This window comes from Delphinapterus leucas, chromosome 14 (genome assembly GCF_059928025.1).
Source record: "Delphinapterus leucas isolate spDelLeu-1000000601 "Yukka" chromosome 14, BTC_Dleu_Yukka2, whole genome shotgun sequence".
Classification (NCBI taxonomy): Eukaryota; Metazoa; Chordata; class Mammalia; order Artiodactyla; family Monodontidae; genus Delphinapterus; species Delphinapterus leucas.
The window spans coordinates 77180776-77203823 of NC_143142.1; the positions used below are offsets into that span (position 1 = coordinate 77180776).

At 44.6% G+C, this 23048-nt stretch overlaps 1 protein-coding gene and 1 pseudogene across 1 annotated transcript in view; both read right to left on the minus strand.

The window, feature by feature from the left end:
• BCL2 (BCL2 apoptosis regulator) overlaps positions 1 to 23048 on the minus strand; it is a 185851-nt gene that overhangs the window by 56162 nt on the left and 106641 nt on the right. The window lies entirely within an intron of this gene.
• LOC111180277 (proteasome activator complex subunit 1 pseudogene) overlaps positions 1 to 23048 on the minus strand; it is a 47970-nt pseudogene continuing 24922 nt past the window's right edge.

Below are 23048 nucleotides of genomic sequence, written 5' to 3' on the forward strand. Positions count from 1 at the left end.
GTCCTTGTGGGCTCCCATGGACCGACATTCTCACAACACCCATGGAAACTTGTCAGTGCACTGACCCTTTGATTCACTGTGGTCCAAGGGACTCCTCATGCCTTTAAAAATAAGTATTAATGCTGAGAGTGTGCTTTGTTTCACTTTGCACTCTCAGAGCTGATGATCCAAGGCTACGAATGAGACGCTTTCAGGGCCGTCAAGTACAAAAAGGGAGGGAGACAATTCATTCTTGCCTCTGCAGTCAGAAATGAAAAGGCTTTTGCCTTGTTTGGCGAGGGGTTACTAATTCGGAGGATGCCAGTTTTAGAGTCCGTCTCAGTTTGACTTGTAAATGAAAGGTGGAACCTCGCCAAGATTACCCTGCTGTGTGCCTGCTGGCCCTCTTTTCTATGTAGGGGTGGGGCAGAGGTTCACCAAAATCATTAGGAAGTTCAGGAAACTAGGAGGGAGAGCAAACCAAGTAGAAGGTGGTGGGGCTCCGTTACAGAGCATTCCCGGCGCCTCTATGTGATCCTTCTGTGTCCTCACTACAGAGGGTGAGGACCCGGCTTTCCCTTTCAGAAAGGTTCCCCGGCTTTGGCTGTATCAGAATCACCCAGGGAGCTGGTGAAAATACAGGTCCTTCTGTGAGCCTGGCCTCTATACTTTGTATTAATGCTCCTAAACCAATTATTTCAGAACCGCTGCCTTTCAGGAGAGCAGAGAGAAATAACTGATGAGAAGAGCTGGTAAAGCTTTATTGAAATATTAATAGACATTTCTTCTAATGCTTCTTATTACGAAGCTACACTTGCAGAACGCCTGGCATATGCCAACTTCACCATCGTTCCATCAAACCCATCCCACAGCCCCACAGGGAGGGTCAGAGGACCTGGAACCTCAGGGAGGTTCGGGGAGCCCCATGTCCAGGCATACACAGCTGGTAAATAGTTCGTCTGATGGCAAGACCAGACGCATTCGACCACAACCTGACTCCAGCACAGCCTCGGCTCCTCACATTCACGTCCTGGGGGCTGGGGTCTCGGCTGGCACACTACCCTTTCGTGGCAAGCACCGGGAACTTGCTGGCTAGGGACCATCTCTCTCCACCACACCTGGGCAGCCCTTTGTTTCTTCTCTCCTTCTCGGTCCCCTTCTTTCCTCTTATGTTGCTTTACCTTCCACCCTCTCTCCTTTCCTTACAGCAGTGGGTCCCAGGTCTTGCTAACACAGTCACTCACACAATCACTCGGGGAGTCCCGGGTCCCACCTGTAGGGAGTCTGGAGGAATCTGTTCAGGATGCAGCCTGGGCATGAGGCTTTTAAATACTCCCGGGTGATTCTGGCATGCGGCTAGGATGGAGGAGCCCAGCCTTATCTAAAGCTGCTAGACACAACCTGCCGAATCCAGAAACTCACCTGAACACACTCATGGCTGACCACCTGCCACTGTTGTAAACTGAGCACCATGAAGAAGCGTGAGGTGGCCTCAGGTGACACTCCAGCCGCATCCGCTGAGAAAACACCGGACTACACCAGCTGACCACACAGGCCGAGGATCCAGCCCCTAGATGGGCAGAGTGTGCCTTGTCTGGTCTCCGCAGAGGGGCTCGGGGAGAACATACGCTGCTCCCTTGGGACCGGGGAGGCCATGGGGTGGGTAACGGGAAGAAGCACAGCTACCACGGCCTCCCTGCATATCAAACAACCTGGAACACGAGTGGCTGTGCCAACTCTCTCCTGGTGAGATCAGCACCATAAAGCAGCCCATAAAACTGGCTTCATCACCCATTCTGCAAACCAGCTCCCCAGTTTCATTACACACACCCACAAGAAGGACAGGAAATCTTACACAGAGCTCTGCTCCACACCAATCTCCTTAAGGAAGTCTTTCGGACCAACACCACCTCACGTTCCCACTTTGGTCATTTGTCTAAGGATAACTCATTGCAAAGGATTCCCCATCTCATACGGACTGCAGCCCATCAGGGATGAATGGGCTGGAAATAGAGCCTCACTAAAGCATTAGGAGGCTCCCGCGACCCAGTGAGGTCGCGGTACTGCCGCGGAGAGCACGTCACATCTCCAGCACTTGGGGCAAAGCCTGGTGCACGCAGGTCACCAGTGACTGGGCAAATCCATGTCATACTGAATATCCATAGCGGGCGCAAACCCACTAGTTGCCACAGACCAGGACATGCTGGGGAAGGATAACAAACACGACGCTTTCCACATGTAGTAAGACCAGTTGGCAGATCGGAGTGCAGAAGGGGCAAGGGCCTGCCCTGAGAGCAAGCCACCAGGGAGAGCAGGACAAGACCCCTCTGTCCACCCCTCTCCTTGGCTGTGGGGCAAGATCGAGGAGAGAAGAGCAGAGGTGGGGTGTCTGCTCCTCCACGCCCCCCAGGTGAGGAAATCGGGCCTCCTGTAGGACCTGCTGTTGTGGGACCTGCCCCCGACCCCACGAGACTGCACTTTAGCTGAGCCACTGACGCAAGGGGGGCGGGGGGCACAGAGATGCTTAGGGACAGTGGGCTCGGGACAGCTGTTCCTCGTGAGAGACAGCTGCAGAGGGGGCCCCCCTCGTGGCCGCCGCTCAGCTGTGCCCGCGGGTACCTCGGAGAGCTGAAGCGCTCATGCTTCTAACATGAGAGGAGTTTCAAAGACATCAAGAACTAAACCAGCTCTGAAAAAGGTGACCGAAGACGAGGGGTGGCATCTGAATGGTGACATGTGCGGCAGGAGTTCAGAGGAAGGGGAAGTCGTGACATCACCCTTTTTTATGAGGGTTGGGGGGCTTGAGCAAACGTGTCTGAGGACTCGATATGGACATCTGTAATCGCACAGTTGGAAGAATAAACATTTGCCTGCAGAGAATCCCTTTGCTCTCTTCTCCTTCCTATCTCTTGTGTACTTTAAGTGGTGTGACCGATTTTAGCAAGAATAACTGTACCCCTCTCTTCCTGCCCCACTGTGAGCTGCACTGGAAGGGCTTGCCAAGGGGCACCAACACTCCATTCCACGGGGAAGAGAGCCTGCCCTGGGCCCTGGCCCGCAGATATGCGCCATCTCCAGGGCCGCACAGGCACGCATACATGGCGGCCAGAACAGAGAAGTAAAGGCACTTTAAAGAAACCGAATGTATCCGATCCTGAAATCTTTGACTCCAACCCTACGGGTGTTCGTAGGAGACGACTCTGCCAATCAGAACGGAGACTTGTCAGCTGCTGGTCAGTGAGCCAGGGCGGCCAACCTTGGTCATTTCCATGCCAGCCTTGGCCAACTAATCGAGGCAATCTTAGGAGTAAGCATGCGACGTTATCTCGGTGGCATTATCTTTTTTTCTTTTCGATTTATTTATTTTATTTATTTATTTCTGGCTGCGTCGGGTCTTCTTTGCTGCACACGGGTTTTCTCTAGTTGCGGTGCGCGGGCTTCTCATTGCGGTGGCTTCTCCTGTGGCGGAGCACGGGCTCTAGGCGCACGGGCTTCAGTAGTTGTGGCACGTGGGCTCAGTAGTTGTGGCTCACGGGCTCTAGAGCACAGGCTCAGTAGTGGTGGCACATGGGCTTAGTTGCTCCGTGGCATGTGGGATCTTCCCAGACCAGGGCTGGAACCCATGTCCCCTGCATTGGCAGGTGGACTTTTAAACACTGTGCCACCAGGGAAGCCCTCGGTGCCATTATCTTGAAACCAACCCAGTCTCCTAACTTTCCTTGTTCAGATTCTGTGCTCACCAAGCTACCTCTGAAGCCTATCTGGCTTCCAAAGAAAACCTGCCCAGAGAGAGAGCATGGGCTGGGGCAGGTAAGCACACGATGTCTCATTACAAATGAATACACTGGCCTTCTGGTTTGAACACCTGTCCAGTGGGCTGTTCATGGGAGTCGGTCCCTAAGAGACGAATCTGTCCTTGAGGAATGAACAAATCAGATCTTCGAGTTGCCAGGATGAAGTTCAGACCTTGGACTGAGTTGAATTCAGCCAGTAACGCCGCCCTTGGGAGTCTCCTGGAGGCCACACTCGCGGTCTTCCCATGGTGACAGCCCGGCAGACAGCTGAAAGGCTTCCATGGCTACTTCTTGGATTACTGCACTTTTTCTTGAGTGAAGACTGGATGCAGATTCAGAACTGCCTGCATTTCACAGGGCTCGGATGCTGTGCATGATTTCTACGGAAGCAGTGAGCATCTGTTCCCCTTCTTAGGTGTATAGAAGACTTCACAGCTGATAGAGATTCAGATCTGTTTAATCCTTCAGCCGTGTCTGATTCTGATATAATCAGACTGAAAGGCAGTCACAAAGGTTGCCCAGAAGGAGTTATGAGAGATGCTTCCTCTCAAAGAACACAGGATTTAGTTGGGGAGATATAAACTAAAAAGATCAAACGTGTGCAATGTCACAAATAAATATATAGCTCAAACGGATAGAGGAGTGAGCCAGAATTGGGCGGAGTTGAACTCAGAAGGCTTTCTGAAGGAGGTATTTCTAAGGAAAAGCAGCTTAGTGTCACGATAAAAAGGATGGGTCCTGAATCAAATAGACTTGGGTCCAAATGCTTGACGGTTTGTGACTTCATAAGGTACAGGCAAGGCTAAGCGGGGTGGGAACAAAGTGCCTGACACATGGGAAGTGCTCGAGGGATGGTCATTGAAAACGATCCACACGGAAGGGAAAGGATGAGAAAAGACACGAGGACAGTTTACACCCTCTCCGCGTCCGGCACCGTTCTACACGCTTCATTGTATTAGGTCATTTCACTTTCCCAACAACCTAGTGAGCTCAGTACTGTTAGTAACCCCATTTATTGACGAGCAAAACAAGGCACAGAGAGGTTAAGTAACTTGCCCAAGGTCAACCCAGCCAGTAAGTGACAGAGCTGGGCTTTGAATCCAGGCATTCTGGGCCCTGAGTTTGTAATGTTAACCACTTTGTCTTTTTCCATTACTTCTGCCACACCGCTTCTCTTTGAACCAGATATATTACCAAACAAATTGTCAAAACAGCTTGGATTTTTAGGATGAATATTTAAAATATTATAAATCCCTTGCTTGTAGGGGAGTGGCCGGTTGGAACAGTTTCTGCTGATCACTCAGGAATCTGTCCAGGACAGTGATGTGTACAGACTATTTTTGTCTCAGTTAATGTACAGCACCATATAAACATTGGCTCAACCGAAGAGCCTGAACAATAAATTATCACTAGCCCAAGTGCTAAAATAGCGCTGATTTTCTCCCTGCCTGAGCATGCTATCTATTTATACTTTGCTTACTTCTGTGGAGTTCAAAGTGCTTTATACACATTTCATCGTAGCCATACTTATGTCGATTTACTGTCTTTATTATACACATGTGACTAACGCACCCTAGTGCTTAGTATTTACTACAGGATTCTCAGTTTCCAACTAGGTTTTTTTTTAATCTAAGGGAACTACTGATTCTCTTTAATTTATAATTAGTGGACATTTGTTGTCTATTAAAAGAATAGCATTTTACTGTTTCTCTTTTAGCTAAATTCATCTTGTATATGATATGACCATTCTGTCCCTGAATATTAATTGTATATTATTTTTTTATCATTTCTTTACAATTCCACTTATGGTTGACCTTGAACCAGAATAGATCTGTCAGTTTAAAGCTGTAATACAATGGCCTCTTTTTCTCAGCTGACTTTCTGAAGAATATATATATATATATATATATATATATACACACACACACACACACACATATACGCATATATATTCTTATCTTTTCAGGCTGACTGGTGCACTGGCACACATGCATTTCCAAATTTGATCTTCACTCTTTCAGTTTTCATATTCATGGGCAAAAAACCAAATTTAGGTGTTGAAATAGAATAGGGAAAAGAACTCCAAAGAAAGATTTCCTCGAATTGCTGGAGAGCAGATGAGAGCCCAAACTATGGCATATATAAACTGGGAAACCAGGCTTATGCGCTGCCAGGAGTGAACACAACTCAAGGTTTAGAAGCATGCCTTAGTGCTGGATGCAGGAAGAGGAATGAAGGAAGAACTGTCATTTGATGTTTCCATCAGTGACAAAGCAAGCCCAAACACATAGCCTAAGGCTGGGGTATTCTGTTTTCTTTTGTCCTCTCCTCCTGTGACTATCCATCTTCCTTACTGAAAACAGGAACTTAGGCATTTCCCTGTTTTTGCAAGAAGGATATTATACCAACAGTCCCTTTTCAAGAATCGGCAGTTATTGTTTCATTCTACACAAGTCCCTAAAGTTTTCTCCTTGACCAAGTACGTCATCTGCCAATGTGAATTTAGGAAGATGGGACAGATATGGAAGATGTAAGAGTCACAAATACTCACACTATCAATAATGATGTTGTAGGAGTTTTCAGAAAAAAAGTCAATTATTCCATGAATGTTTTTGTACCCTAGTCACACTGATATGATATGAGCCTTTAACAAGGTCAAGGGCCTAATGTGTAGTCAATAACCTCATTCAAAAGAGAAGGTCAGACTGGAGACACAGCTGCACAGATACACCGAGTTCTCTGGGAGAACCTCTGGGCTTCTACACATTCTGATCTCTCTTCCTAGATAACTGGGCGCCTCTATTATTTCTCTTTCAGGACTCAGAATCATTATCATTTCCTCTAAATGATAAGCCTTTCCTAAAACTGGGTCAGATGCCCATTTTATGGACATAGCCCCCTATGCCAACCAACCCCACTTATCTTACTGGGTTGAAAATGCCAGGATCACCTTCAGATAAAGACCAGATCTCAGGAAAGAGTTGAAGGAAAGAATGGATGAAAGACAACAGAAAAGCAAGAAGGGAGATGGGGGCTCAAGGACAGTCCTGTGACTGGTATTGTTACTGCTACATGGCCACCCTGGGTGAACCCTACGGAACTGTGGAAATCTCTAGAAGCAAAACCAGGCCAAGCCTAAAATTAGTTCAACTAATAAAAATTACATTACTTGAATGTTTTCAAAAGCAGATTTCGCTCTTGTATTTTTCTTTGTTCTTTATTTCAAGAAAATAAACAGTGGTATGGCATTCTCATCTGAATCGGGTCCAACCCTGAAGGCGGGAGTAGTTCTCAGACGGCACACTGCACTGGGCCCCGAAAATGCCGGGTTGGTGCACACTATGGAAACATCAGCAGAATCAAATAGGCTTGGGAAGTTTCCAACAGCTTCGTGAGCATATGTTCCAAGTTCAGACAAATGTGAAGCGCGGAAGAAATAGTTAATAACAATGATGAGTGGAATGTGCTAGAAAGCAAGAATAAGAACAAACAAAGCATGTTTTCTCTTCATTTTTTTTCCAAAATTATCTGTTTCAACAGCAAAACAGACTCTCTGAAAAATTAATTCACCAGTGCCACATATCCGGCAGAAGGACATATGGAAATAGCACGGTCTTTGGAGTTAGACCCAGTTTGACTGCTAGTTCCCAAACCTCCTGGCTCCAACTTCCTGGCGAGTTACTTAAGTTGGTAGAGCCTCTGTTTCCTCATCATCTTTCAGAATTTTGTGAGGTCTAGAGAAAATATAAGTACAAGTGTTTGGCACATAGGTGGGCGTCTGATAAGTAATGACCAGCGTGGTCACCACCACCTCCTCCACTGTCAGAGAAATAGTCAAAGCATCATTCTGGCAATTACGAATGACTCTAAGCTGGACTGAAGTTTAACTATGTATGCGACATGCATAAAGGTCTGAATAAGCAAATTAGAAGACAAACTAGAAAATCCTTAACGAACATAGAAGAGCAAATTTTTTTTTTTTTTTTTTGCGGTACGCGGGCCTCTCACTGTTGTGGCCTCTCTCGTTGCGGAGCACAGGCTCCGGACGCGCAGGCTCAGCGGCCATGGCTCATGGGCCCAGCCGCCCCGCGGCACGTGGGATCTTCCCGGACCGGGGCACGAACCCGCGCCCCCTGCATCGGCAGGCGGACTCTCAACCACTGCGCCACCAGGGAAGCCCAGAGCAAACTTTTAAGTAATTTAATAGTACCCATTTTACAATAAACAATAGATGTATATCAACTAATCTTAATTTGTATTGATTTGTCATAATTATTCATTGTAACTCATAGTACTCATAACTATTAAATTATACTATAATAACAGAACAACATACTGTATATCCTTCCAGAAAATGTTATGGGTATACATGCATAATATACATGTATCTATTTTTTTCCCTCATGTATGAGATCAAATGCTCTATAGAGACTTCAACTTTTCCGCTCTACAATAATTGGGCATCTTTCTATGTGACTTCATGTCTATCGATCACGTTTTTAACAGCTGAATTTTAGTTCATATAAACAATTTACCATCATTTAGCCAGTCCCCTACACAGATATTTTTCTTTTTTCCCCCCAGTTTGCTTGTTGGTTTTTTGGCTTTTGCTGCAAAAACAAAATAAATAATGCCACAATGGATGTCCTTACATATATGCAGGAAAACCTCCTAGAAGTGAAACTGGTGAGTCCAAGTGTACATAAACTTAGTATTTTCAAAATTAAGGTCAAATCACCCTCCAAAAAATTTATAAGACTCTACCCTTCCTTTAACAGTATGAAAACAACAACAACAACAAGAAACCTAGACTTTTTCACACTTGCCTAATTCCCTCTCTTGTCCCAGAGATGAAGGTACAATCTGAAATCATCATATTAACTGATTTCACTATCTACCCTTAAATTCATGATAGTTCCTTGCAGTCCTCATCTGCAGACGCTTCATTTAAGAAAATGTAAGTAATGCCAGCGGTCCTCGCTCAGGCAAATAAAGTTCCTCCATCCAAGAAGGAGGTGTGGGAAGAGCTCTCCGACACCCAGAAGAAAAAAGCAACAATTAACCAAACGAATCGCAGATAAACGTGTTCAACTTACCCTGCATTGACTGAGGGTTTCTCTGTGTGTTCAACTCGGCACTAAATACTTTACATACATTATCTCACTTTAGGGTCTGTGTATTTGTGAGTATTTATAAGCCCAATAAAAGCCTCACAGATTGCCTGATGAGACCTGGGAAAATAAGAACTGTCCTTCACCTCTGGCCAACAGCAGTGATGATTCAAAGCTCCCCACGTCCCTCCCTCTCCCCCATCCCTCCCCCAAGGAAATGCAAGTGCTATTTCCAACCAGCAGTAACAGGCCAGCCTTCTCTCAGCCCCAAATCCCTACCAACGGCCACGTCCAACATAACTGATGTGTTTCTCGATGACCCCGAGGCTTGGGGAAACCCTCAAGTATCTTCTGAATCATTCAAAGAGATATACGTGTGTCTGGTGTAGTTTTGGGGTTAGGTGTGTTTTGTTGTATTAAATTCTGTAAAAGCTAGTCATAAAGAAGTGTTCTAGGTTAAACAGAGGGTTGAATTAACCAGAACACCTCACTCTTCTAGCTAATGCGAGCATTTACTGTACTTCAGACAAACTGGAATTTACCATATTACTCACCCCTGATCTCACCATCAAAAGTTCTCATTCTTTTCTTTACCATCAAACTGAGCAAAAGAACAGATGCCCACTGCACCCCACCCACCCTGCCAACCAGGATAAAAAATTTGAAAAAGAGCTATTTCCCATCATTCCCCGTAGTCAGAATATCCCAAGTAGCTTTGTTAAATCCACCCTTGATAAAGATCTCCCAGTTAACAGGACACCACTGAGATTAGAGTAATTAAGTCACTGGTTTCGATGCAAAGCCTGACTAAATGATTTTATGCCACAGTATATATTCTCTGTGATTTGCTAATATAAACGTAGCCCCTCATTTATTTTTTTTAAATTTTCTACAAGTTTTGCAAAATCAGATTTTTGAAACTCAATCTACATTTCCTCCCCAAATTAATAAGGTTACACCTCCAAGCACAAAGACACGTTCCATAAAGCATCAGAAGCCAGACACCAACAGTATTGTGAGAGTTAAGTCTCTACTCACCAGAGACCACATCTCATTTTTCAGAAAGCAGGACCACAACCCCTGTACCATCCCTTCCCCCTGCAAGGGAAGAAGGCCTTCTCCCAGCCCCCTTTCTGAAGGTCAAGACCCTGGTGATGGTTTCCAAGCTCTAGAAACCATGGGGATGTCCCAGCAAATGAAACCACTTTAAGAATCTGTCTTTTAGTAGCTATAAATCTCCTTGGTAGGTCTATGATAGGCCTATCTTTGACTGTATCCCACTTTCTAGCCAGAAGAATTTTCATGAGGTTCCAGGATATTCAGGAACTTATCATTTGTATCCAATAGTGTCACCACTAACTTACTCGAAATGAAAAAGTACTTTTTGTGTGTGTCAAATCCATCAAACTCTATTTGAGCATCTGAGGCAGGTTTCAGGGAAATCACTCACTGTGGGTATCCGTACAGAGGAGCTGCTTACAGAAGAAGTGAAACGAGTCCTGAAGTCCAGGATGAGCCCTCCAGTTTCCTGATGCATTAAGTGGAGATTCTGAAATCGGTGCCAGGGAGTACGGTTTTAGGATAGTTTGTTTGCAAAGCGTAAACGAGCAGCGTGTTTGGATCCCCTTAGGACAGGCTGTTGTATATGACTGGTTCATCTCTGACCAATCAGAAGGAGCTAAATGTTGAGGTGAGTACGCAATTTTGAAAAAAAAAGGACCTGGCTTTTATTTCTTTCGCATTATTTAAAAAATAACCTAAAACAGCCACTATGGAGAACAGCATGGAGGTTCCTTAAAAAACTAAAAATAGAGCTACCGTATGATCCAGCAATCCCACTCCTGGGCATATATCCGGAGAAAACCATAATTTGAAAAGATATATGCACCCCAGTGTTCATTGCAGGTCTATTTACAACAGCCAAGACATGGAAGCAGCCTAAGTGTCCATCGACAGATGAATGGATAAAGAAGATGTGGTACATATATACAGTGGAATATTACTCAGCCATAAAAAAAAGAATGAAATAATGCCATTTGCCGCAACATGGATGGACCTAGAGATTGTCATACTGGGTGACGTTAGTCAGACAGGGAAGGACAAATATCGTATGATATCGCTTATATGTGGAATCTAAAAAAATGGTACAAATGAGCTTATTTACAAAACAGAAATAGAGTTACAGATGTAGAAAACAATCTTATGGTTACCGGGGAGGGGAAGGAGGGGAAGGATACATTGGAAGATTGGGATTGACATACACACACTGCTAGATATAAAATAGATAACCAATAAGGACCTACTGTATAGCACAGGGAACTCTACTCAATACTCCATAATGACCTATATGGGAAAAGAGTCTAAAAAAGAGCGGATATATGTATATGTATAACTGATTCACTTTGCTGTACAGCAGAAAGTAACACAACGTTGTAAATCAACTCTACTCCAATAAAAAAAACTCCTAAAAACATAGCTTGCGGTATTTAAGTCACCTACAGTTTGAGGACCTCCTTCCTTCATCTGACAGCTGTTCAGTCAACTACTAGATGCCACTGCCCTGGGTGCTGGGAGGAGTTGTAGAGAATAAGACACGCACGGTCCCTGCTTTCACGGAGCTGAAAGAATAAACACGCCAAGCACTGACTATATAACATGAAAACATCCAGAATATGAAAGTAGGGTGATAGGGGTGGGGAGGACCGGGTGGTCAGGGGGAGCTTCTCTGAGGATGTGACATTTAAAGAGGGACTTGAAAGGCCAGAAGGAGCAGTCCCAGGACAATTAGGAGGACTATAATCCCAGCAGAAGACACAGGTAGCAAAGGCCCTAAGAGGTGAGCTTGCTGTTACGGGTCAGGAATCAGCCCACGTGGCTCGTGAGCCACGGACCTGAGAGTTGCGAAGGGGTCAGGTGGTGAAACACTTTGTAAATCAGGACGAGGAGTTTGGGGATTCCCGTAAGCGTGACGGGAAGTATTGGGGGTGATCAGATGAACTGAAGAAAAACTCTTCTGCAAAGATCCCAAACTAGAGAGACGACCAGAGACAGTGGGGAGAGGGGGCAGCTGAAGAGCCCCAGTCTCTGGATCCCCCTCCCCCAATCAGTGAGAAGCGCTGAGGGCAGCTGGGTTCCTGGGATGACATCAGCCTGTGACACCACGGCCACAGCACAGGCCAGGATATCAACCCTTGTTTGGTCGAGACCAAAGTCAGCAAAAGACCTTCCCCCTGCCGCTGTCCCAACTTCCAGACGTAATCCCGCCTCTCACTCCTCCCCAGAAATACGGCCCCAGTCTCCTCTCTGGGTTGAGACACACAGAAGGATTTGGGTCCCCAAGCACTAGCAGATCCCATACTTCTGTTAACTACTTCTGGGGACAAAAATATCTCTGAAATCCTTAATGCATTTCATCAAAGAAACGAGGTTCATCAATTCTGCAGCTATACATAAACATGTTTCATGTTTCACGAAGAAGCAAACTCCCAAGTATCAGCCCCCCACGATGAATGTCCCAATCAACCATTAAAGACTTATTTTTAGCAGTCAACCACTAAGTTCTGAGCCAAATGCAAGGTCATGTGTTATCTGAGAAGCACATGTCATTGTGGTCATCAAACAGCTAATGTGGGGTGAGGTGTTCTAGGGAAAGATGCTTGTTATGAGAGGAGAGGGTATTACAGTGATTACTGCTATTCAGAAACTTAAATAAATAGACATAAATGGAACATGGACTTAATAACTAAATTTCAAATATTTCAAATGAGGCCGGTGAAATAACATTACTAGATATATATTATTAACATTGGCAAAAATGTGCCCTAAGGTTTCTCAACCTACCTTTCCATGATAGTACGGTGGCCAGACATCAAATACATGGTTCTAAAATGATATGATCACATCTAGCATGTTAGTGAGACCAATGTAGATTTGTTTCCTTACTGGCCTGACCTTGAGCAAGACAGATTACATTCCTAAACCTTGGTTCCTCATCTGTAAAAAATAAAGATAATCATATCCATCTTTCACAGGGCTGTTATGATGATTGTATGAGATAAAGGACCCAACACAGCACACGGCAAAGTTACAGATACCCAATTACTGTCAGCTCACTATTCCTTCAGTGTGCTGCTTCTATGGCAATCCACACTTTTAGCAAGCTAAGAGTTTTAATTTGGGGGGCACATTTATTAACGCCATTAACGCATTTAAGCAAAAGGGCTGGAATTTTTCTCTGTTCAGAGCTGTATCTTCAACACCCAGAAGAAGGCTTGCCTTACAGTAGGTGCTCAATAAATAGTCACTGAATGAATGAATGAATGAGAGGTTACAGTGACACAAGGTTAAATTTAAAGGTCAATTATCTTAATAGCTGAATTGTCTTGTATGTTTTTGATGGAAGAGATGTATTCTGAAAGTGCATTCAGACAATCAACTTATAAATGCAGCCTTCTTACAAAATAAGTGATCAGAATCATCTATTGAAGACAGCAGTTGTGATACTTCAACCTCTATCTATTGTGATACTCCAACCTCAAATCAATGGGAAAAGTCTGGTCCCAAGGGCTCCCGGATCAGCAGGTCAATGATCCCCAGGAAAGTGGGAACCACCATAATATAACTGGCCTTGAACTCAACTTCCAGGTAGCTGAGGGTCAGCCTGAGGGTGCCCACAAGGCCACCTCTCCTGTCATCGCCTCTCCAGGGCTGGGGCTGCCCCGACATCAGACTGGTTGGGAATTGACCAGAGTGAGTCCCGAACAGAAGAAAATATCATACTGGGGAAGAGAAACCTACCCTGGTCGGAGAGCTGGGTCTGCCACCAACAAGCAGTGTGGCTCCGGGTAAGTTGTTTAATATTTGGCCAAGCAGGCCTTGGTTTCAATGAGTTCAAATGATCAACACTGGCCTATTTTATCTCTGAAAGTTCAAAAGTCCCAATGCCTGGACTAGGGCAGCCCGGCCGGTATCCATCCACATGGCCTTGCTGTTGTGAAAAATTACACGTACAGAAACCACAGATGATAAAGGGGAGCAAATAAGGAAGAAAAAGTCACTCCTTCACCCTCTTTTCAAGAACTACTGCTCACAATTGCTCACATCTGGCACGCCTCAACGGTAATCATTTGCAAGGTTCAAAAACATTGAACCTTGAAAGTGAAATAAGGAGCTTTATCTTCAAAAGGAAAATTAAAGACCTGGAGCAGACCCCTTGGGACCTTTTTATTATACCTGGATAATGGCAGGTATTATTACTCCATCCAGCAGTATGTTTTTATGAATAGGCTAACACATACCCTTAGGCTGTAAAATTGTGCTTTAGGATATAACATGGTGATTCAGATACAAAATAAAATACTGTTTGTATGGTGGGGTTTTAATGAAAAGTCTAAAAACACACCTATTTAACAAACCTCTATTTTTTATAGAGCCGGCCTAAAAAAGCCTGCTTAAAAGAAAAAAATCTAGCTATGGGTGGTCTCACACCTACAAGTGGTACAAGAATCCTTTGTCAGATCATGTGTCTTAATTATTGGTATGGAAAAAGTGGTCACCGTAATTATAAGCCAGAGAAAGTAAAGAGTTTAAAAAATTCTGTGCAGAAGGGGAGTAATAGTTCGTTAGCATTCAATAAAACTGTAATTTAACCAGCTTTTAGGTCTGTAATAATCAGCTTTAAAATTACAGCACTTGACAATTCTCTACGTTACCTTTCGGCTATTTGTCGAAGTGTCTTATTTCCTCCACAAAAGTTATGCTCCATGAAAACCCCTAGAACTACCTCCACTCCACCGCCCGCCAGACCTGGTACACGGCTTGTTTTTTGTGTTCAGTGAACCACAAAGAATGTTTCAGGAACAACCTCAGGAAAATCAGGCGAGAAATAATTCAGGGTAAGAGGAAATCAATGTGTCACTTGTTTAGAAGCTATTCTCTTAGGCTTCAAGATATTTCAAATATATCCTTTAAAAGGTTCAGTTATGGAAAAAGTTCATTTGTGCAGATTTTGAAATGAGTTTTAGCCGAGAAAAGAGTCAATAATAATTATTAATGAAGGAAGAGGGGGAAAGTTTAGTTGTGTAACTTAGTCATTTGGTTCCTAAAACCTTTTTCCTGATTGAAAGGCATCATTAGGGGTTGAAATACACATACTGGAGGAAGAGAGATAATGTGATTGTTTCTCCCTCTATATGGTCTTTTGGGGCCTTCAAATGAAATGATCAAAGTCAAGTGGGCCTATGGAAAATTAATGAGAGCTGAGCATTTCGTACTGTTAAGATGCTTAGTTAACTCAGGCAGCAAGAAAGAATCACATGGGCCTTTATCACACGGGGTAAAATACAAACGGCCTTCCCGAAGGCTGGGGCACAGATGAACCTGAAGCATTATAGCTATGACTTCCCCTTGGCTTGGATTTCCTGGATTTCTTAAGTCCACGTTGCACCAATTTTTCTTCTTAATCATTTATATATATATAAATATATATAATTCATATAATCCCATTTTTTTAGCATCTAACCTCTATCTCCCAGACTGCACCTCACAATGAGAAGTGGCCAAGAACAATTCTTCAAATCTATCTTTCCCTTGTTTTGATTTCTTAGAATAGGAAATAGGAGGATGATATCAAACCAGGTGAGAAAAAGTAACATTTTCCTGAAGCAGGTAAGAAAGTTATGGCTTGGTGACACGTGGCTGCCAAATTCATAAGGGTTGAAATAGACCTGAACGTGCTCCTAAGGGCTTGGCTTCTTCCAAGGATGCTGCAGTGCCCGAGAGCTTGGCCTTCAGAGTCCACCCTGGGCTCAAGCCCCAGGCTGGCCCTTCGGAGCTGTGCCATCGGCCACAGACCATTCACTTTCTCTGAGCTTCGGTCCCCTCGTCTGAAAATGAGGAAAATGCCCGTACCTGCCTGCGGTCTTCGGGACTCAGATAGTGCAAGGCAAGCCCCTAGCACTGTGACTATCATGTGGTGAGAACTCAGGACCGGGGCGCTCTTGTGGTACCACCTTCTGCGGCAATCGGGCAGGATGCATTGGGAAGCCAAACTATTGCCAAACTTTCCGTGAAGTTCCTAGCAGGGGGCGGGGGGTTGGGGGCTGCCTCAGAGGGACACTGCCTGGGAGCTGACAATCACTGCTAGGGTTGGCCTTTGCAAGCTCATGTCTGGGAAGCCAGGGTAACGACAGGAACAGCGATGGAGAGAGAGGGAGGCAGGGAGGAAAGCTTCCACGAGATAATGTCATGTCCAAGCTCTCATCCTCACCTTTCTCCCATCACCACCACATATTTTAAGTTCAAATGAAAGCCATTCATTACCGGGCAGATATGGAGAGATGGGATGTGTAGTCGGTGAGACAGCATCTTTCATTGGCAAATGGGGGCAGGGGGTGGAAAAGAAACACAAACAAGCAAGAAACTCAAGCTAAACTGGCCTGTCTTCCTCAGTCTGGGGTGGGAATTTCTCCATGGAAAATTTCTATGTTTTTAATATTGGGTCATAAGGTGGATTTTATTTGAGCGTTTCAGATTATTTGGTCTTTATTTTGTAAGAAAGTCACTGTGTTTGCTCTCACAACAAAGTGAAGTAGTTTCCGTTAGAGGAAAAGAGAGCAGTGATGCTGAGGAAGGTTTAGCCTGAAAATCCTAGGTACCTGCGTCCGCGCCAACACACACAGACACACATGGACACACAAACACACACAGACAGTCGGACACGCAAACATTCAGACACACAGACACACGGATACACAAACACACACAGACAGGCACACGGGCACACAAACACACAGAGACACACAGAGGTATACACAGACACACACAGATACACACAGACAGGCACATGAACACACAAACACACAGAGACACACAGAGAAGCACACAGACATACATATACACACAAACACAGACATACACAGAGACTCACAGAGACACATGGACACACATACACACCAAGACAGAGACACATACAGACACACACAGACATACATACAGATAGACGCATACACACACACACACACACACACACACACACACACACACACACACGGCTAGCTGGGCTCATCCCACCTACCCCGTGCTGCGGGCGGTGGCATCTTATCTCCCCTCCCCTTTTTATCAAGAAAACCCTGACATCTGCAACCACACACGGGGTAAATATGGTAGTAAGAACCAAAACCAAAACAGTAACAACAAAACAACACCCTCCCGCCACAAAAAAGCATCTTTCAAGCAAGCAAGCAGCTCTGCAAGGAAATTTTCAAGGACCGTTTCAAGATCTTTACTGCTCGGGAAGCACCCATCTCACTGTTTTCAAACATGTTCCTGTTTTGTTTGTTTGGGTTTATTTTTGCCTTCGTTCTGCAGGAAGCCTCACAGATAAGACAGGGTGATTTAATTCGGCACAAACCTTGCCTCCCTAATTCTTAGAACGTAGATAGATACCACTACCGGTATTCTTAGAGTTACACAGCCTCTCACCCCAAATCTAGCGAAGTAGAACCCACATTTCGTTGGAATCCCTACTTTCAGTAATCCGCAGGTTTTTCTTTACGACACAGGAAACCAAATATGAGGCAGTGCTGTAGGTATTGATAAATGGGCTTCTAACATGTTCGCAATGGCTGGCAGAACAACACCTGATTTACAGCCAAAAAAGGGGGCTAACGACTTACCCCTTCCCCCTCGTAGAGGAAAGTTAGTCTAGTCACTCTTTTGTCAGGTGTCAGAATTTATTCATGACAACAGATTCGGGCAGATGCCTCTGTGAAGGCACTTGCAAAAGTTTCTCCCTGCCGTCTCAGACAGTCAAGAGCAAAAGATGATAGAAAATTGACAGTGCACCACGTGATGGAAGAAAAACCAAGCTTTGAAGGAAGGGGTGGCGTTCGCCTGAATGTCTGAATCCACTGAGCCCTAAGCCCCATGGAGCAGGGGTTTGGGACAAGTCAGGCACCTTCTGCTTGAAGCAGGCAGTGAGCCTGCCGCACTGCAGAGGAATCAAGTGCAAGATCGAGGCCTCTTCCTTAAAGACTTCTGCTCCTCCGCTGCGCGGATATCCAGTTCACTACAGGGCACAAAGACAATGCTCAGCCTCGGGCTGAATCTTCCCCACCAGGCTATCTGCACCTCGAGCGGATAACAAATCACTCTAAGAAAAGTCCACTTTTTTCATCTAACACTGACATGTAAGACTTTCTACAAGATGGTCAAAATGTCTTGAAAGCCGGATTCCTGAAGATCTTTCAAAAGACACTAACCGGATATATGCCCAGGAGTGGGATCTGGAGAAAAACATGGTTCGAAAGGATACACGCACCCCAATGTTCACTGCAGTGCTGTATACAATAGCGAAGACATAGGAGCAACCTGTCCACTGACAGATGAATGGATAAAGAAGATGTGGTGCGTATATACAATGCAATATTATTCAACCATTAAAAGAATGAAATAATGCCATTTGCAGCAACGGATGGACCTGGAGATGATCATACTAAGTGAAATAAGTCAGAAAGAGAAAGACAAATACCATATGATGTCACTTATATGTGGAATCTAAAAAACATAATACAACTGACCTTATTTACAAAACAGAAATAGACTCACAGACAGAGAGAACAAACTTATGGTTACCAGGTGGAAACGGTAGCGGGGAGGGATAGATTGGGAGTTTGGGATTGACATGTACACATTGCTATATTTAAAATAGATAACCAGCAAGGACCTACTTCCCTGTGTATAGCACAGGGAACTCTGCTCAATATTCTGTAATAACCTAAATGGGAAAAGAATTGGAAAAAGAATAGATGCGTGTATATGTATAACTGAATCACTTTGCTGTACACCTGAAACTAACACAACATTATTAATCAACTATGCTCCAATATAAAAAGAAAAAAAAAAAAGACACTCACCAGTTCATCCCTATAACCCCCCCTTTTCCCACCACCCCCGACAGGATGTACCTGCTGGAGTGATCTCTACGGTCAACAGACGTTTAAGTGGATCATTCAATGTGACTTGAATGCATCTGTAACTTTTAAGTAAGTTTCTTTTAAAAGGAAATTGATTTACTCATTCCTTCCCTTAACTTTCGTTAGAACGCTGGCAGGACAATCTGCAACTTTACTAAGATTCAGAAGACCTGGCTCTACCGGGCAAGCAACCCCAGGCCGTTTACCTAAGCCTTCGTGCGCCTCAGTTTACTTGTCTCTAAAATGGGAAGCCTGGGCAAGATGGTTTCCAAGGTTACTTTGAACTTTAGCATTTGGGGATTCCACACGTATGTGGAGTCTACTCTATAACAGACACTCTGGTGGACGCAACGAGGAGGAAAACGTGCAAAGACACGGTCCCGACGCATCCTGTTTACAGTGTCATTGCTTGGCTGTATTTCCAAACTTCCGTCATAGGTTCCGTTGACTTGGGATCAAATTTCTTTCTTCCTTTAAGTGTATGCCTCTCTTTGATGTGCCGAGAGTCTTAGTCAGACAGGGCCCCTCCTATTTGCACAGGCTTGGCCTAAGCATCCTTCCACTCACCTGCATATCACAGTTCCGCAGGTTTTTTCCTGGCACCCGGCACCAGCAGGAGTTCTCTCGACAACGATGACCTCGGCCTGAGCTGCCATGTTTTCGGGAATTCTAGAATGTGGGGTGGCTCCTGATCCAATCAGCTTGCCCTGCTCCCCGATGTGGATCCTTCCTCCTCTCTCCTGCCTCAAGAACAAACGTCCTGGCCCGCAGCCTGAAGCCCCGGGACGAGATACCTGGGTTAAACTCTGTGCATGTCGGACCTGTCATCATCCAGGCTCCGGCAAACAGGCTGCCCTTGGGCAGAACAGCTTTGCTCATCAATCAAGCTGCAGGGAAGTGGGTGGTTTGTACGTGGGGCCCACTTTGCCGTGACCAAGCCCCTATGAAAACGTCTGAGTGTGAATGAAAAAAAAAAAAAACCTCAACAGTCTACTTTCCATGTCTGCTGCAGGAGGGCCAAGACAAGGTTTTATTTAAAAATAACTCCCTCCTCTTTCCTGAAGGCTGAAAGCAAGCACATGAGCTTAAAAAGAATTCCTCTTTCAAGAGTTACTAGTGACTCAGATCAGGAAACGCAGTTCTCAACTTAACGATGTCACATGCAAAACAAGAGAAAACTTGAGGGATGTTTCCCAAGTATTCAGAGCTTAGAAATGACCTATTTCTAACTTTTAAAAAAAGAGCCTCCTGAGAAGACACCGCATGTGACTGGGATGTATTAATGTGGCAATCAATCAACAAGTGGAGCAAATGAATGTCATTTGAGGCTAAGCTAAGACATGACACAAGTCCCTACAGAAAGAGAGGTAGGTCATGGGAAGAGGTCGAGTTTCTTGTCACAGGGCTGGATACATAGCCTGGCTATAACCCGCTACTGGGGCAAGTCATGTAACTTCTCTGAGTCTTAAAAAAGAAAAGAAAGATAAATATATATGTATGTTATACCTACACACACATGATAATATTGATATATATGTAGGGGCCAGTTATACTTTCAACTCATAGAATTGTTTGAACTAAGTGAGACACTATAAGCAAACCGTTTCTATACTGTAAACACAACAGAAATGTAGAGCGATATTATAATAATAGACGCATTCATTCAAATACATGTTACTCTATTCAAAATTATTTGATATGTAGTCTAGCTTTTGTCCTTTTTCTTATTTTAGGAAAGAGTTTCTACTTAATTCAGTTTATACGTATTTCCTATCTGAACTCTTCACATTTTCAAAGCTCCTACACAAGTGACAGAAGAATACAAGTTTAAAATAACCAGAGAAATAACACCACAGAAATAGAATAGATAGACGATTAAACAAGCATTTACCCTTTGCCACAGCAACACTCTGGTAATGTATCCTGCTCACACATGAACTGACCGATGAACAAGGCATTACCTGCAGTACCAAACGATTGGAAATAACCAGGTGCCCATCACTAGGGGTGGTTAATTAAACATGTGGAGAAGACAGTTACATAATGACCTCCAACAAATCCCTCTTCCTGGTGTTCACTCCCTTGGGTAGATCCTTCCACACTGATGCTGGGCTGGGCCTGTGACCTGCTTAGGTAGTGGAACATTAGCAAACGTGCTGCAAGCAGAGTCTTCATAAGCCCTTTTTTACTGGGGCATGATCCCTCTCTGCTTTTGGAATCCAGTCACCATGGGAAGAAGCCTGGGCTAGTCTCCTGGAGACACCTAATCCAGCCGGTGGTGGAATCTACCACCGACATGTGGGTGAAGCCGTCCTGGAGCATCTAGGCCCAGCCAAACTCCCAGATGACCTCATCCGTATGAGTAAATCCATGAAAAACCACAACTCAGTCCAACTAGCCCACCAAAGAATTGTGAATAAATAAAACCATTGTTTTAATTTAAGCCACTAAGTTCTGGAGCAGCTTGTCATGCAGTGATAGATAATGAATACCACCATGATATTCCCCAAACAGTGAAATACTATGAAGGTGGTAGCCTACCCATGAAGAAAGAAAAAGGATGCACTGACATGCTACAGTCTCCAAGATACAGAGATAAATTAACAGGCCAAGTGACGAACAAGGCTGCCTTTTATGTAGGAAAAAGGAAAAATTTAAATACAAATGTATATATACTTATTTTGCATGAAGAGACACTGGATATGTACTCAAGAAATTAACATAACTATCTGTGTCAAGGGAGTTAGGAGGTAGTGAACTGGGGTAGATGGGGACTCAGTGAGAGTGAAACTCATCAATAAAAATGTTTCTAAACTGTTTCAGTATACGAACCATGTGAATCTATTACCTAGTCAGAAATAATATTTTTTAAAAAGTAAAAAATCAGGGACTTCCCTGGTGGCGCAGTGGTTAAGAATCTGCCTGCCAATGCAGGGGACACGGGTTCGAGCCCTGGTGGGGGAAGATCCCACATGCCGCAAAGCAACTAAGCCTGTGCGCCACAACTACTGACCCCGCATGCCACAACTACTGAAGCCCGCGCCCCTAGAGCCCGTGCAGCACAACAAGAGAAGCCACCGCAATGGGAAGCCCGCGCACCGCAACGAAGAGCAGGCCCCGCTCGCCCCAACTAGAGAAAGCCTGCGGGCAGCAACGAAGACCCAATGCAGCCAAAAATAAATAAATAAATAAATTTATTTTTTAAAAAGGTAAAAAATCAGACTAATCCAAGATAGAAATGACAAAGGTTGAAAAAGTAGAATTTCAAATTGATTATTATAATTCTACCATGATGTCATCCCTTACAACAGCGTTCCTTTGAACCAGAATAATCCTCTCTTGGTAATACATAAGGTGATTTGTTAACACAGTTTATCTTTCCTGCTACATTGTAAGTGCCTTGAGAGTAGGGATCAGGTCTCATGCATTTTTGTTTCTTCTGAAACTGGCAAGCATCGTGCAGGGCACAGAGTAAGTGCTCCATAAATGGTTGAGTCAAAGAAATAGATAACATTTCTGACATCACCAAAGGTCTCCGTTGTTAATGCTGGTGAGTTCTCGAACATCTTCAGCCTAACTTCTCCCATCCGTACACACACTCCACACCATCTTTGAAGAAAATGGTGAGCATCCATCATATTTTGGGTTGGCTTCTCTCATCAACTTACTCTGAACTACTGGGCAGGGTATACACAAAAGCTAAATTTGAATGCCACGAAAGGAAGAAAAGCAAAAGAAACTCCCGCATTTAGAAAGAAAACAACAACACCCATAGAGGAAGTCTAGAAAAAGAAAGATCTTTTATTATTTCTCATCAGCAACAAATTTCACTTCTGTGGTTGAGTAAGCAGCAGCCTGCAGCCAACTCTGCAAAGCCAACCAAGCGATCCAGATAAGCCAGCTGTGGGAATGTGGAGCCAGAAGGTCCTCTTCCCCATCCTCAGGCCTCCGGAGAAGTCGGTGCTCAGGCCACTGTGAAGAGGTTGTCTGTTCCGACTCTAGCATTTCCAGCAAAGAGGAGGCCACGGCTTTCTCTGTAACTCGTTTTGGGGCTTGACAATTCTCCCTGGAAATCGGCACTTACTTTGAACCCGTAACTTTCCTCCTGTCCCCTCCCCTCTGCCTCTTCTGTTACGGTTTGCTGTCTCTGGGTCTGACCTGATGAAAGCTTAGCCTCTTGGAGGAGGAGG